The following is a 15737-nucleotide window of genomic DNA, read 5'->3' as shown; positions in this document are numbered from 1 at the left end:
TCGCAACTGCTGCTGTTTTGCCCAGAGCGCCCTGGTGGCTTTCTGTTGTCTTCTGTAGGTTGGTGAATTGGTGAAATCTTGTTCACCTCAGAAAAGGGTCTCCCCAACTTTCTGTAGAGCCATAGCGCTAGTATCACAAGTATAGCCGCTACAAGGAGAACACCAAATGCTATCCCCAATGCAATTCCCAGTTGAATGCTGCCCATATTCACTCAGTGAAAAAGGCAGTCCGCTATCAACCAACAGCCTTGAGGGACTGATCCTGTTTACAGTAGCCCTCGATGACCTGCCACCCTCGCCTTCCAGCATCACAATCAAGTTCAGAGGTGAAATGACACGTCACAATGCGGCAGTTGATGGCAAAGGCAGCCAATCAGGAAGGGCCTGGAGGACACATCCACCCGCTCAAGATTCTTTCCTGAGAGTCACTTGCAGATGTCGAGAACCACATCTTCCCTTTGTTTCCTCAGAAACCTCATTAAGGGCTGGGGGGAAATAACCCGTTCTTTTAACCAGAGCTATATGGCTCCTTACTAGAACTGCCAACCTCCAAGTTGGGCCTGAAGTTAGCCAGGATTGCGGCTAATGCCCAGACCACAGAGGTAAGTTCCCCTGGAGAAAATGATAGATCAGGAGGGTGGACTTTAGAGGCTCTGCCCCATAAATCTCCAGGAATTTCCCGACCCAGAGTTGGCAACCTTACCACTGTCATTGCCTCCAAGACATTATGTATCCAGAATCATGTTCGGAGTCTGAGATCCAATTTGGTGTTGAGAGCCAGCTTGGTATAAAGGCTAAGAGCGGCGGCTTTTAACCTGGCAAGCCCACTCCACAACGTGCAGCCAGCTGGGTGACCTTGGGCCAGTCACAGTCCTAACAGAGCTGTTCTCAGATCAGTTCTCTTAGAGCTCTTCCACCCCACCTACCTCCAAAGGTGTCTGTTGTGGGGAGAGGAACGGAAGGCACTTTGAGACTCCTTTGAGTAATGATAAGAGGTGTATAAAATTCAGCTCTTCTTTTAACACCCTTTGACTTGCAGGCGGGCATTTTGTTCAGGAAGGAGACACACACACCATATCATTGGCAAAAACAGGCCACATCTTTTATTAACCAAAACAAATTTTCCAACATTGTGTTGGCCAGCAAGGGGAGAAGGAGCCTGACCCTGGTCCTTCTGGCCTATTTAAACCCACACACCCCACAGCTGCCTGAAGACCCCGACCAGAATCCCGATGGATCTCCGGGGCTCCTTGCTGTGGGGTTTCTGACCCATAGAGTGGATGCCGGTGATGCTTCAGGAGGCGTATACCTCCCTTGGCCCATCACAGGTCATCCACCCTCTGGATCCCGTTGAGCTACCCAGCCGGGTAAGCTCAACCCCCATTTTACCCCTCAATCCTGAGGCGGCAACACCTTTGGGGAGTCTCCTCTTGCTTCTAGACTCCCTGACCCATCTTCAGGCTCCATCCCCTTGCAATCCCCGCCCAGCTGTGACATAAGAACAATATAAAGTGCCACTCTGGCACAACCAAATCACAGGGAGGGAGGGTGGGTTGTTGCTCGCTCTGCTGCCGGGGGGAAAAAGCCGGGCTCCGAGCACGTGGCGCCTTTTAAGGCGCCGTGAGCCCGCGCCTCCCATGTGACACAGCTCCCTGAGCCGCGCACGCTGCTCCGACGCTCCAAGGAGCATCCTCCTTCCCTCCCACCACGCTGCCGCGTCAATGGCGGCTTCCGGTGAGTCTCCAGCCGCTTTTTGACTTGCAGGCGGGCATTTTGTTCAGGAAGGAGACACACACACCATATCATTGGCAAAAACAGGCCACAGCTTTTATTAACCAAAACAAATTTTCCAACATTGTGTTGGCCAGCAAGGGGAGAGGGAGCCTGCCCCTGGCCCTTCTGGCCTATTTAAACCCACACACTTCACAGCTGCCTGAAGACCCTGACCAGAATCCCCATGGATCTCCGGGGCTCCTTGCTGTGGGGTTTCTGACCCATAGAGTGGATGCCGGTGATGCTTCAGGAGGCGTATACCTCCCTTGGCCCATCACAGGTCATCCACCCTCTGGATCCTGTTGAGCTACCCAGCCGGGTAAGCTCACCCCCCATTTTACCCCTCAATCCTAAGGCGGCAACACCTTTGGGGAATCTCCTCTTGCTTCTAGACTCCCTGACCCATCTTCAGGCTCCATCCCCTTGCAATCCCCGCCACCAGAGGAGGGATTGCCATCCCTACTCCCGCGAACACCACCTAACTGAGCCCATTCCTGAAGTGTGGCCCGTATACTAAACAACCATAAGTTCAAACCCCAACTGGACAAGTGAACCCCGTCAGCCCTATACAAAGCAGAAATATTTTTATCAATGTCCCCGTGGACCACTACCCAGCCACCAATGTCCTTCATCAGGGATGCCACCGCCGTGTTAATTTTCCGCAGAGAACGGTTCACACTGTTCACGTTCCTTGCTCCGTGCCAGGCTCGCCGCTCCACCATCTGGGAGCAAACCAGAACTGTCGAAGGCCATTTCTGCTGCAACGCCTCCAGATCACTCAGCATTCTCCGCTTCAGGTGAACCCGGCTTTCAGCAGGTAGGTCATTACCCCCAAGGTGTATCACCAGCATGTCTCGAGGTCCCGACTTGGCAGCTGCAGCAGCAAACGTTCCCAGGAGGGCCGACCAGCGCATGCCTCTGTGTCCCGACCACTGGACAGAAATATCCTCTCCCAGGCCCAGGTTGGAGCCCCAACCAGAACTGGCTGCATAAGTGTGTGCCCAGTGGACAAAGCTGTGTCCCAGAACCAGCACTCGGCGCGTAGCTGGGCAGCTCCCTGAAACAAGCCACAGGTTAATGTTTTGCCATGCCCGGCCTCACATACCCACAATAAGCCCGGGACTTCCATCTCCCTAGCCCCATGATCTGCTCAGGGGATGCCCCATCTGTGTAGGCCTGGGTGGCTGCCCAATTCGAAAGGAATGCGTTCCATACCACCCCGGGTCCTGCCCAACCCTTCTTAGGCTAGCTTGTAAGATGGCCACAAACTGGAAACGCTAGAAGCAGGACCCATCTGCGTGGATAAACAAATACCCTGGCACGGGAGGCTGTCTCGCCAAGAAGGCCTCCAGACAGGCCACGGGGCACAGCCCGGTACCTGCCCGCCTAGGTACCCACAATAATGCCCCTTGACCCCTATGGTCGGTCTTTGACCGTTGTATCCAAATTTGGGCACCCCGCCTGCCCACCGTCACGTCTTCCCTCCCTAAGGAAACCATCGAGGAGGGAGCCCTTGTCGGCGCCAGGAACTTACTGGAGCACAGTGCCTCAAAGTAAGCCAATGTGAAGGCTGAAGCTGCTAGCGCTGCCTCATACGAGTCTTAACACACCACTCCCAGCTGGTCCACCAACCGCTTCAGTAAATGCCATGTAATGGGCCTTCTACCATCAGTGCGCTTGGGGTCCCCCCTTTTCCAGCCTTCCACTGCTTTGCGGACCAGGAAGGATGAACCCGGGTCCCACGACCCCCACAGCTTGCTAAAAAATGAAAGTCCCGCCAGGTGAACTCGCATAGTGCCGGGTGACCTCCCCAGCTCCCAAAGTGATGCTAAGTACTGAAGTGCCAAAGTCTTCCGCATGGGCCAAGCTGCTTGATGTCCTGCCGCCCTAGCGTATCGCACAAAGTTCCTGGCCACTCCCTCGTATGCTCGCCGCGTCGCTGAAGCAAGAGATCCAAGGGCTCCCTGGAGTATCAGCCGTCTCCAAGGCTCCACAGCTCTTTTGGAAACTTGTCCGGGTAACGGCTGGCCTCCGGCGCCAGCTGGAAAAATTTTTCTTTCTGCAATCGGGAGAAGGCATCCGCCAGCTCATTCTGCACACCAGCCACATGCGTAGCCTTAAATGAAATGTTATGCACTAGGCAATCAAGGACTAGGAGGCGAACCAGCCCCATAACCCTAGCAGAGGTTGATGACTGCCTGTTGACCACGGCCACGACTGCCTGGTTGTCGCACCAAAATTGGATCTTTCTGTTAGTAAAACAACCTTTCCACAATGCCACTGCTACCACTATTGGAAATAACTCTAGAAAGGTGAGGTCCCGCCTCACTTCTGGGCCCCAATGCTCTGGCCACTTTTCAGCACACCATCGGTTATCAAAAAACACCCGAAAGCCCAGGCTGCCAGCCGCATCCGAATGCACCTGGAGTGCTTTGCCAAGTGCCAATGGGGACTGCCATAGAGAAACCCCATTGTACTGTCGCAGGAAGACCTGCCAAACCCTAAGATCCTCCTTCATGGCCTGTGTTACCCTGATGTGGTGTCTGGGGCCCCGCACCCTGGCCGTGGACCTAGCTAGCCGAGCACAAAAGGCCCTGCCCAGAGCCACTACCCTGCAGGCAAAGTTGAGATGGCCCAACAGAGCCTGCACCTCCCTTAAAGTGCTCTTAGTCCTGCCCAGCATGTCCTCCAAGAGGCCCTGAGCGCGCTCAACTTATCATCCGGCAGCCGCAACGTGCCCGCCACAGAATCCAATTGGATCCCCAGAAAGGTCAATGATGTAGCCGGGCCCTCTATTTTTTCTAGTGCCAATGGGACCCCTAGTTCGTGGGCAACCTCCTGAAAGACCTGCAGCCGGTCCTGGCACTCCCGGGTTCCCGCTGCCCCCACAAAAAGAAAATCATCTAGGTAATGGGTTGCAGCATCAAAACCCCCTTTTTCTTTAGATGCCCATTCCAGGAATGTGCTAAACGCTTCAAATACAGTGCAAGCAATGGAGCACCCCATCGGCATCGATTTATCGACATACCAGCTCCCCTGGAATTTAAATCCTAGCAAACAAAAATCCCGTGGGTTCACTGGCAGCAGGCGAAATGCTGACTGAACATCGCACTTCGCCATCAGTGCTCCCGGCCCACATGAGCACACAATGGCCACCGCATGGTCGAATGAGGCGTACATCACCGAACACAACTCCGGAGCTATGTGGTCGTTCACAGAGGACCCCCTGGGGTAGGACAGGTGGTGGATCAACCTGTATTGCCCCTCTGCCCGTTTGGGGACCACACCCAATGGCGAAATCCTCAGGTTCGGCATGAGGGGTGAACTATAAGGGCCCGCTATCCTGCCAGCCCACATTTCCTTCTCCAGTTTGCTCTGCACCACATCAGGCATTTCCCTGGCAGAATTCAAGTTTTCACAGTCCGTTGCCACCCTTTCTCCCATCTTTGGGATGCTAAAACCCTTGGAAAACCCTTCCAGCAGGTATGCTGCCACCCGCCGATCGGGGTAAGTGGCTAGCATGCGCTCCAGAACACTTACCCGTACAGGGGTCGAGGCAAGGCCCAGCAGCTCAGCTGATGGTGTCTCAGGCGGATTTGCCGGTGGCTGAAGGCCCTCCTGAATCGGGCCCCTCGAAAGGGCTGCATGGCACTACCCCCTTTTATGCATGATTGCCCCGTGTATGCCCCCCCACACACCTCACTGATGTGGGCGTATTTGCACTGCTGGCGCTTACATTCCTTCCTGTTGTAATCCCAAAAGGCCATGGGAAAGCATCTTTTTTGCGGGGCAGCCCGTCTATCTCTCTCTTTCCTCTGCCGGATACTGGGACCAACCTTCACGATCCAAGAATCGTGATGCTTAAGATCCCAGCGGGCATCTGGATTATATGAAGCTAGCTCCCTAAACTCTTTATCATAGTCCAGGGTGGCTTCCTCCCGCCTGAACTCATGGGCTTCCAAGACATGACAAAGGTAGCGGGCCAAATGCCAGCCCCTCTCCGGGTAGGCTGCCGCTATAAGTGCCATATATTCGGCAAACCCCCTTAGCCAATTCGCAAAGGTTTTCTCACATCTTGGGGCATCGTCCTACTTCCTGTCCCTTTTCTTGCCTGTGTCCCCGCCTTTTCCTGTCTTTATGAAAGAAAAAAGGTCCACATAGTAGCCATCTAGAGCCTTGTCCCTCAGTTTTTGTGGCAAATGAATGCCAGGAGGTGCATCGGTGTCCCGATATTTCCCAGGTTCCAAGAGGGAGCTGGTCACTTCCCTGGACTCCAACAATCTCTTTGCCTCTGCCCGCTGTGGAGCCAGGCTGGCAGCCCGGGTATAAAGGCCCCCGTTAACCAATACTTGCCATCACTGTGGGCATCCCCACTGTCCGCCCCAGAAGTTGACTCACCAGAGCAGTGAGTGCAACGCCTCCTGCACTGCCTCCTGTGGCTGTCCTTTGTCCTTCGTCTGCTGCGCCTCTCCCTGGATCTGCTAGCAGGCACAGGTGAACTGCTTGACCCCCGACTTGCCCCCCCAGACTCCTCCGCCGATCTGCTAAGGCTGCTGGGCAAGCTTCTTGCTCTGTGAGAGCCCGAGATTTAAGACATGGCTGTCGCATAGCCCTGCCAGAAGGCAGCCTGCTCCCCCCTGGGGGCATCAAGGCCTTGCAATATGCTATCCTCCCCCACACTATCCGGCGACTCCTGCTGGGCCCTTCCCCGGGGAGAGGCTCCCTGCTCCCGTGACTCAGGTGCCTTTTGCTGCCAAGGCCTGCTCCTGGACCGTGCCAACATGGAGGCCCCCTCACCATCCCCCCTGCCCCGTGGGGGCCCACTGGCCTTGCTCCCGGATCGAGTCTGGGGCCCGCGGGAACCGTGTGCCCCTTGCCTTTGTCCCCCTCGGGAAGTGGACTGGCCCCCATGGCGGGCGGCCCTTGCGCCCCCTCCCCCCGACTGCGTGCCCGTCATTGCCCGCTGCCGCCCCCGTTGTGGCTCTCCTGAGACCTCATGCCCCCGGCTGGCTTCCGTGCTCCATGGAGCCCTCATACCCCGAGCCCGGCCCCCAGGTACAGCCGTGGCCCATGCAGCCCTGGCCCGCAGGGCACTAGCCCTGCGGCTGCCCCTCCTGCACAGCTCTTCTCCGGCCTCCCCTCCGCCCCCCCCCCGGGACGTGGCTACGGGCGCCGCCGCCCAACGCCGTTTGGGGCCCATGCCTTTTTCCCCCTCCCTCCCGAGTTCCCACTAGTGGCCTCGGCCCCTTCTCAGGACCACTTGCTGCCCTCGAGGCTCCCGGCCCGCGCTCGGCCTCCCTCGATGCTCAGCAGCAGCAGCGAGCTTGTTGCTCACTCTGCTGCCGGAGGGGAAAAGGCCGGGCTCCGAGCATGTGGCGCCATTTAAGGCGCCGCGAGCCCACGCTTCCCACGTGACATGGCTCCCTGAGCCGCGCACGCTGCCCCGACGCTCCAGGGAGCGTCCTCCTTCCCTCCCACCACGCCGCCGCTTCAATGGTGGCTTCCGGTGAGTCTCCAGCCGCTTTTTATTGCCTACTTATTAAGCCTGTGTCACTTAGAATCATAGAATAATAGAATAACAGAGTTGGAAGGGTCATCTAGTCCAACCCCCTGCACTATGCAGGACACTCACATCCCAATCTCTCACCTACTGTCACCTGCCACCCCCTTGAGTCTTCACAGAATCAGCCTCTCCGTCTAGAAGTCCAATTATAACCCAGTCTCCGTTTAAAAATTTCCAAAGATGGAGATCCCACCACCTCCCGAGGAAGCCTGTTCCACTGACAAATAGCTCTAACTGTCAGGAACTTATTCCAGATATTTAGATGGAATTTCTTTTGAATTAATTTCATGCCAATCGCTCTGGTCTGTCCCTCTGGGGCAAGAGAGAACAATTCTGCTCCATCCTCTACATGGCAGCCTTTAAAATACTTGAAGATGGTTCTCAGATCCCCTCTCAGTTGCCTCCTCTCCAGGCTAAACAGACCAAGCTCCCCCAACCTTTCTTCATAAGTCTTGGTCTCCAAACCTTCACCTTCTTTGTTGCCCTCCTCTGGACATGTTCCAGTTTGTCAATATCCTTCTTCAGCTGGGGTGCCCAAAACAGAACACAGACTCCAAGTGAGGCCGAGCCAGAGCAGATTAAAGCGGTACCATCACCTTCTGTGATCTGGACATGATATTCCATTTGATACAGCCCAAAATCCCATTTGCCTTTTTAGCCACTGAATCACATGCTGACTCATGTTCAATGTATGGTCTACTAAGACTCCTAGATCCTTTTCACACATGCTACTGCCAAGACAAGTCTCCCCCATCTTATATTGGTGTATTTAGTTTTTCCTACCTAAATGCAGAACTTTACATTTCTCCTTATTGAACTTTATTTTATTCAGTTTAGCCCACTTCTCGAGCCTATCAAGATCAACCTGTATTCTGTAGCTGTCTTCAGTTGTGTTTGCTACCCCTCCCATTTCAGTATCATCTGCAAATTTAATAAGTATCCGTTTTAATACCTCATTCACTTCATTATGGTGGTGGAAAGGGTTTTCACGGCAAGAGATATTCAGAGATGGCTTCTCAAGCCACCCTGGGCTTCTTCCTAGGAGGTCTCCCATCCAAGTACAAACCAGGGCTGACCTTGCTTAGCTTCCGAGATCTGACAAGATGGGGCTAGCCTGGGACATTTATTAAATTGATAAGACTGCACCTCTCAGCGCAGCCATCTCCATTATGGCTGTACAAAAATTTAGCACCCTATCCTTAAAGCATATATACCGAGCCTCGAAAGAGCAAAGTGGCCGAGCACACAAACATTACTCCTTTATAGTTCAGGGTGATTTTCTGACTGCCTCAGAACAGAGGTTCCGTGACAACAATAAAACAAGAATAAAATTATACATCACCCCAAAATTTAAAAAAACAGCTTGGTTTGAGCCCAATAGCACCTTAGAGACGAACAGGGTTTTCAGAGCTGTCAAACCTCAAAGCTCCATTCACTGGAGAGAGCTGAATCTTGAAAGCTCCTGTGCTAAAACCCTTTTTGTCTCCAAGGTGTCGGCGGACTTCTGTTGCAGGCCGAAACAGCAGACCTCTGAAACGAACGACAACAACAAAATCAATCACTCTTTTAAACCATGAGGCCAGTCTGAAATGCTCAGCAATTCAAGCAAACAGCAATGGCAACAACAACCATCAACTAACACCCGGTGGGACTACCAGCAGTTGAAAAGGAAACGGTTTTTGTTAGGCCTGAAAGGGTGTTGCTAAAAAATAAAACTGTCAATAAAGAAGACGGGGGGGGGGGTGTTTGTACCCTGCCTTTTGTTCCCTGAAGTGGTCCCAGAGCGGTTTACAAACCCCTTTCCCTTCCTCTCCCCACAATACACACCCTGTGAGGTAGGTGGGGCTGAGAGAGCTCGGAGAGAACTGTGACCGGCCCAAGGCCACCCAGCTGGCTGCATGTGGAGGAGGAGTGGGAAACTAATCTCTGTTCTCCAGATTAAAGGCCACAGCTCTTAACCACGACACCAAGTTGGCTCTTAACAGGTTCCTACATGGGTGGGAGCCCTGGGGCCAGTCCTTGCATCCTCTCTTGCTATTGACCAAGGGAGATGCCTCAGGCGAACGTCCAGATGCTGAATGCAATGCCAGAGGGGGAATCTCACCAGAAATGGTGTGGTGGGGTGAACCATCCTTGTGCAGGATGATTCTCCGCAGGAACTGAGGGCATCACAAGTGACAGCTGAGGGACAGGTGGGGGGTTCTCAGCAGTGACCCGAAACCATGCGGTAGGTGCCCCTACATAGTACGGCTAGAGAGGATCGGCCAGATGGAGGCAGATTTCAGTGGCTTCCTCATGGCAACACATCATGGGTAACAGCAGCAAGATCCCGTCGCTTTTCTGTCAAGACCGACACTTTGGCTGATGTAAGGATTGCTCTTGATGCAGAAAAAACAGGGTCCACACCACTAGGAGCCCCCCTCAGGTCAAGTCATTATAAATCTGCACATATCCGAAGCACAAAGGCTATTTTGAGTGAAATAAATGCACAGGGCCTTAAGCAAGCATAACACCCCCTAGAGCCGCTAGACCGCAAAGACCATACGAATCACAGGCATAACCCAGCACTGCAAAAGGACCATGTTAATCTCCTAAGACATCCCGTGCACAGAGTCCTTCCTGAAGAGGTAGGAAGTCCTGCTTCCTGGCACACAATGATCAGCAGGTAAGGAAGACCTGGTTGGGCCAGGCTGTGGTATCTTGGGAAGCAACTCTCAAAGTCAGGGCAAACGGTGAGAAACAGGAATGATACATCCTTCCATCCTCAGCAATGCTTATTGGGGCTCTGTTAAAAAGCAGGTTTCGGTACACAAAACTCATTCCGGGTAAAAGAAAAGGCCACCTGACAAAGCAATGACTTTCTTGTATTACTGTATCGCATCCCCCTCCCACCCCAAGCTGAAATAACATGGGCTCTGCTATGCAGATGGAGAGAAACCGGTATACTGTTTGCATACTGAGATTTCCCTGAGTCATCACCATCTTTTCATATTTTAGTTACTCCTTGGAAGTCTCACGACCACTTGCTGTAAAATGACTGCTACTGTGAATAGCCTCTGCTGCTGGAAATAACCACATCTGAGAGCTGCTATTTATGATCGCATAAAAAAAATAAAGGAATGAAATATGCAGTGGAAATTAAATGGGAAATAATAAAAAGAAAAGCACGTAAAAGGAAAGCAACTTCGTTTTACATTCCTCAGAGCTTGCAACACTGGAATGCCCGAAAGATGTAGTGCAGGCTTCGTTTTTAAAATTTTTATTTATTTTTTGCCTCTTTAAATTTACCTAGAAAAGACGGATCATCAAAGACTGTTTGGAGCAGTTGTGCTTGAAGTGCCAGCAACAGGCGTTTGGCAAGGATGAAGAAGAGGCCAACCATTAGGAAGAATGTGTAATAAAACAGCAGCACAGTTTAGTGGGTTGAAAAGTTTGCATTCTCTACGGGTTTTTTTTTTTAACTCCATAAAAAAGGCTCAATCTAAAGGTATCACTATGGGCTGCAATGTTGCTATGTCATCATCAAACTGGTGAGGTTCAGCAGACAAAACACCCTTCACGTGACTGCTTTGCTGTGGACACAACAAGCCACTCTCTCTCTCAAGGCTTCTAGGAGTCATCCTGGGTTCCCAGGAAGAAAATTCCCCACAGCCAGAAGAATGATCGGAAATTCTTTGCTCAGAACAGACATAGGGCTACGGATCTCCAGGCCCGGATCCCTCAAAACACTCCACATCCCTGGAGTTTTGAGAGCTTCGTCCTTCCCTCAAGTACCGTTTGGTTTGTCCAGCCACATGGAAGTAGTGGTGGCCGGCCGCTGCAGCTGTAGAGCCAAACAAGACTGACAACTTGAAATCTGAAACAAAGACTAAAAAACAAACAGAGCCAAAAATGCAAGAGGCAAAATGTTGCTCTGCAGGCCTTGTAGCAAACAGACAAGATGCATCTCGAGTCCCGCTCAGCTCACCAAAGAAACGTATTCTGTCCTATAGCCTAATTTATCTTTTTGATATATAAAAAAAAAATCTGGCCAATAACACAGTGCTTAAAACACTGGAGCACAATGGGAACATATGAAAGCCAGAAATAGAATGTTGACTAGCAGGTGGCGACTACTCCAGCGAAGACACGACTCCTGTTTGGCAAATAACTTGGCCACAGCCATTTATTAACAAACAACCCCAACGTAGGGTTGGCCCTATGCTGGTGAGGGAGCCTGACCCCATTTCAGCCGTCTGGTTGTCCTTTCTGAACTGCGGCGCTCGGGCTCCACTCCTCACTCCCAGCCGGGAGGATGGGATGCCTTCCGCCGCAGAGTCTCCTGGGAAGCGGCAGTAAGGGACCCAAAGGGCGTCCGCCTCCATTGGTGCCCCCTTGCTGCTTGCCCCCCCCCGGGCCCCTGGCCTCCCAGCCGGGTAGGCCATGCCAGGGGAACTGCCGGTCTCATTACCAAGACCCCCTCCTTCAGGGAGTCCCGCACGCAGGCGGGCTCCCTGCCAACAGGCTCCCTACCAAGCATAGCCGCCACTGAACAGGTGAATTAAGCCTGTTCCCACCAACCCGGGGAAAGAACTCCCAACAACCCATCCCTAACATCTGCTAACCAGAGCTCTCAGCCCTGGGTGGACAGATGAACACCATCTGGCCGGAACATGGCCGGTGAATGGTAGGAAATCCCGGGATGCGAAATCACGCCTCCCCCCAGTGCTGCCACCGTCTTTTTGGCCTTTTTGTTAACCTTCTGTTTCGCCCAGTTCACTCTATCGTGCCGGACTGCATCTCGCCAAGCCAAACGGTCAAGCATCTCAGACCACATCAAACAGGCCTTGGGAAGGCGCTGCCGTAGAATCGCCGAATCGTCAACGATCCGAGCGCTGAGCTGCCACCCTGTCATCTCCGGCAAGTCATTTTCACCGTGTATCACCAGAACATCCGGAACTCCGACCTGACAGACTTCGTCAGCCACGACCGTTAGAAGAGCATCCCACTTGAGCCCGCGTCTGGTCCACCAGGCGATCCGGCAGCTGTCTTCCAATCCCAGGTCCGCTCCCCACTCCGAAGAGGACACATGGCGGCCAGCCCAAAACGGAATACTGTGGCCCACAATGGCGACCGATGCTGCTGGTGAAACACCTGAAAGAACCACACATTAATCGACCTGCCCCGGGCGAACGTAAGCCTTGTATGCCCGGGAGCGCCACCTCCCCAACCTTTTTATGTCCCCCATGCCCATTCCCGCCAGGTGAGCCTGCGTGGCAGCACCAATGCAGAATGAGTGTGACCCATACATGAGGGACTGATGTCCCCCCATCTCCAGGCTGGCCCTGAGGACGGCAATGAACTGGAAACGAGACAGGCAGGTACCGTCCAGGTGGATGAAGAGAGGGCCAGGTAGCGGAGGGCGGACCTGGAGAAACAGGGCCATGCTGGCTCGCGGGCAGACGGGGGACCCCCGGATGGAAGGAAGGAAAATGTGACATCCCTTCCCCTTCTGGTCAGACTTGGACCGGCGGAGAAAATACTCTACGCCAGATCCTTCCACGCGAAAATCGGTGACGTGGAAACCAGAATGGTTGAAGGCCGCACGTGATTGTGCCACCAGCTCCCCCACCCGGAGTGTCCCGTGAAACGCCGTGCAAAACGCTGCCCGGAAAAGTGAGGTTTCATAACTGGAACGGCAGATACTCGGGAGACACTCCAGCAAGCGTGCCCGTACGTGCTGGGTGAGGGGGCGGTGGGCATCGGGTTTCGCGGGTGCCTGTCGACCCCACCCCTTAACGGCCTGCCTGGCCAGGAATGACCTCCCAGTGTCCCACGACCCAGCCGCCTTGCTGCAGAATGACAGTCCGGCCAGAGTAACCCGCAATGAGCGGTGTGACAACCCCCGCTCATGCAGGTGTGCCAAATATCGAAGGGCCATCTCCTCGTCTATCGGCCAGGCGGAAACCCTTCCCGCCCTCCCCGCGAAGTCCAGGAAGCTAACTGCCGCCCGGCGGTAGGCTCGTCGTGTCGACGCCGCCAGGGAGGAGAGGACACCATCGAGGATCAATCTACTCCAAGACATCGGATCTCCATCGGGCAATTTTCCGGTTCCCTGGCCACCCCCAGAGTGAGCCGACGAAATCTCTCGACCTGAAACCGAGAGAGAGTGTCGGCCAACTCGTTAGTGACCCCTGGGACGTGCTGGGCCTTGAAGGTGACATTGTGCAACAGGCAGGCGAGGACGAAACGCCGTATAAGGCGCATTACTCTGGCTGAACCTGAAGACTGACGATTAATAACATAAACCACCACCTGGTTGTCGCAAAGGAACTCCACCCTCTTATTCGCAAAGTCCGCCCCCCAGAGGAGAACGGCCACCAGAATAGGGTAGAATTCGAGGAACGTCAAGTCCCTCAGGACCTCCTGCGGCCACTCCACCAGCCACCGTTCCGCACACCAGCGGCCCGCAAAGTACACCCCAAAGCCGCTGGCTCCAGCGGCATCGGATTGAACCTGGAGGGAGTCCATAGGAGAAAATTCTGACTGCCACATGGCCACCCCGTTGAATCCCTCCAGGAACTGGCTCCAAACCCTTAGGTCTGCCTTGATGGAACTGGTCATCCTAATTCGGTGGAAAGGACGGGACAGACCCCTGGTGGCACTGGACAAGCGGAAACAAAAGGCCCTACCAGGTGTGACCACCCTGCAGGCGAAATTAAGGTGCCCCAGCAGGACTTGGACCTCCCGCAGCGTGCATTTCCGCTTCTCCAGCGCCTGGGCTATGAGACCCCTGAGCGCGGTGAGTTTGTCCTCCGGAAGCCTGGAGGTGCCGGCCACCGTATCTGACTCGATACCCAAAAAGGTTATCCTGGTGGCTGGGCCCTCCGTCTTTCCCGCAGCCAAAGGGACTCCCAACTCGGCCATCAGGTCTTGAAACGTGCGCAACCGGAAGGCGCACACCTCTGTGCCACCAGGCCCGGCCATCAGGAAGTCATCCAAGATTTGGGCAATGTGATGGAATCGACCCTGAGCCCGCACGGCCCATTCCAAAAAAGAGCTGAACGCTTCAAAAGCCGCGCAGGCCACGGAACACCCTATCGGCATGGCTTTATCTACGTACCACTTATCCCGGAACCGGAAACCCAGCAGGCAGTAGTCCTCCGGGTGGATGGGAAGGAGCCGGAAAGCTGACTGAATATCACTTTTTACCAGTAACGCCCCTCAGCCACAGCTCTTCACCATGGCCACGGCCGCGTCGAATGGAGTATATTTCACCGCACAAAGTTCCGGGGGGATAAAGTCATTCACCGACCCGCCACGCGGGTGGGAAAGGTGGTGTATCAGCTGATACTCCCCCGGTGTCTTTTTGGGCACCACTCCGAGGGGCGATATCCTCAGATTCGGAAGTGGCGATTCGTCGAACGGACCAGCGATGCGCCCCGCCTCTGGTTCCTTTGCCAACTTTGCCGCTACCACCTCCGGGAGGGCCTGTGCCGACCTCAGGTTCCCACTCATGGATGACACCCGCTCGCCCATGTAGGGAATCCTGAAGCCTTCAGAAAACCCGTTTGCCAAGTAGACAGAAGCCGACCTGTCTGGGTAATCTTGGAGCCAGTCCACCAAAGTACCCAATTTGACTGGTGTGGGGGCTAACGTCCTAAACTGACCTGACAAATCAGGCAGCCTTCTGGGTGGCGGAAGGTGCTCCAGAACACGCTCCCCCGTCCTTCCGCCCGAAGGATCAGGTTGCTCGAAAGGGCTGCCCAGCCAAGGGAGGCTGGGTACAGGACCCCATGGAATGGCTCCCGCCGCAAGCCTCGCAGTGGTGTTCAAATCTACACCGCCACCTCTTGCACCCCCCCTATTGTAATCCCAACAGACTAATCCGCTGAGCTTCCTGGGAGGGGCCGAGGAACCCGTCCGTGGCTTCTCTTTGCGTTGTCGAGTTGGGGATCCCACCTGCACGATCCAAGCATCATATAGCTTCAAGTCCCAGTGTGTGGACGCATTGTGCGAGGCGAGCTCACGGAATTCCCTATTATATTCCATGGCCGCCTCCTCACCCCCTCTCTCCCACGCTTCTAGGACCGTGTGCAGATAGCGGCAAAGATGCCACCCCCTCTCGTGGTAAGCTCCACAAATAAGGCCGTGATATTCCGTGAACCCCTTCAGCCAGTTGATCATGGTCTGTTCGCAGGGCTGGGGTGCGCTTTTTTCCTTATCCTTGTGGTCCCCCGTGTCCCCACCCTTGTTCCTTCCCCGGACCAGATCGAACAGGTCCACAAAATACCCGTTAGGGGCCTTCTCCCGCAATCTTGCGGGGAGATGAACCCCCGGCGGGGCCTCCCCATCCTTGAACCGGCCCGGGGGCTCCCTCCTCTGCTGGCTAACCACGGCTTCATCCAGCAAGCGCTTCGTG

The 15737-nt window shown here is 54.4% G+C and overlaps 1 long non-coding RNA gene across 1 annotated transcript; it reads left to right on the top strand.

The window, feature by feature from the left end:
• The first annotated feature begins 435 nt into the window (after nt 1-435).
• Nucleotides 436-10459, top strand: LOC143841888 (uncharacterized). The gene is made up of 3 exons (XR_013232926.1): nt 436-602; nt 2479-2590; nt 10334-10459. It is a non-coding gene; the product is annotated as an uncharacterized LOC143841888 (long non-coding RNA).
• Nucleotides 10460-15737: the final 5278 nt, after the last annotated feature.

The sequence above is a fragment of the Paroedura picta genome, chromosome 7, assembly GCF_049243985.1.
Source record: "Paroedura picta isolate Pp20150507F chromosome 7, Ppicta_v3.0, whole genome shotgun sequence".
NCBI classification, from domain to species: Eukaryota; Metazoa; Chordata; class Lepidosauria; order Squamata; family Gekkonidae; genus Paroedura; species Paroedura picta.
The sequence above is the reverse complement of the archived record's forward strand: the minus strand, read 5'-3'. Positions and strand labels throughout refer to the sequence as shown.